Here is a 1,491-nt window from a genome sequence, read left to right as displayed (position 1 = left end):
CCCCCACCCAGCATCGCCCTGCTCTCAGAGGAGGCCTGGTTACCCCCATCCTGTTGCTTCAGGGCAGCAGGTTGCAGGAGCAGTGCTTTCCCCAGCCCAACAGCAGATGCTTGCTTAGGAGGAGACCCCAGCTGGCCACGCATCCCGGGGGAAACGCTGTTTGCTGCTCTCTGCCTTGTCGCACAAAATGCATTTTGCCCCTCCTCCAGCAGCCACGATGTGGATAAACAAGGGCAAAGCCACCGGGTGACAGGACAGAGGAGACCCAGGCCATGGGCAGGGGAAACTCAAGGCTCTGTAAATCTAATTCACAGGTGTCCTGTAGTTTCCCTGTCTCTCTTGGGGACATTGGTGCATTTGGAGAGCCAGTAGGCCAAGCCACAACCCTCACAACTCCAGCAGCCCAGATGCAGATTTCAGAGGGGCAGCAAGTGCAGGGTCAGCATTTACCTTGCATGGGACCAGATCTGAGTGTGGAGAAGAGCGAGGCCACCAACTGTCAGGAAAGGGTGAGACTTTGTGCCTGGGGTTGGGATGACCAAGGCAATGGGGCAAAAGGGGGTATGGCTCAAAGATCTCAGGCAATGAAAAGCAGGATGGGCCTGAAGGTGTTCTCCTCACCAGGAAGCAGGACTGCCATGAACATGAGGTGTGATGCTCTGAGACAGTCTGGCCTTGCTGCTCCAAGGTGGTGCTGAGCTGGAGGGCTGTGTCACCACAGCCTCACTACTGCTGTTGCCACACTCGTCAGATTCCCCCATCCTGGAACCCAAACATGGTGTCAGAGGTGCTGGCCACCATACTGGAAAGTCCTGGGACTCGTTTCCACAGGACTCACATCAGTGAAAGTCCAGCTGAGAAGGACAGAAGCTGTTTCCTGGTTCCCTGTTTCCACTGTTCCCTGCATATTCCCTCTTTGCAGGATGGAGAACGCCAAAGAAGAATGTGAATCTAGGTCTGGTAAAGAGAGAGATGCAGAGGATGTTAGCAGGGGTGGAACACTCCCTGCAGTAAGAACCAGACTGCTGAGACTCTGCCAGGTGCCCCTCAGCATATCTGTGTTACCATGAGCTGTGTACCCAATACTCACAGTGTTCCTGGGCAGATTTATGAGGGCTGGGAGGAGGAGGGGGCAAATGTACTGCGTGGTTTCTGTGTCTGAGGGAAGCTGGGTCCCCTGCAAGCTCCAGTTCTGCTTGCACATCCATCCCTGCTCCTTGTGTCACGTGAAGGCAGCCAGGCTTCTCACTTAATGAAGGATTGCTGGAAGGACACAGACATCCACAAGCTGCTGGAAGAAAAGCTGTGGCTCCAGCATGGGGTTAACTGGGCAGATACAAAATCACAGAAAGAGTTGGATTGAAGGGACCTTTAATGATCACCTCACCCAGCCCCAGCTGCAGGGACACCTCCCACCAGCCCAGGCTGCTCCAAGCCCCATCCAACCTGCCCTTCAACACTGCCAGGGATGGGGCAGCCACAGCTTCCCCA

The sequence above is a fragment of the Chaetura pelagica genome, unplaced genomic scaffold (assembly GCF_000747805.2).
Source record: "Chaetura pelagica isolate M959 unplaced genomic scaffold, ChaPel_1.0 scaffold309, whole genome shotgun sequence".
NCBI lineage: Eukaryota > Metazoa > Chordata > Aves > Apodiformes > Apodidae > Chaetura > Chaetura pelagica.
This window is presented reverse-complemented; position numbering follows the sequence as displayed.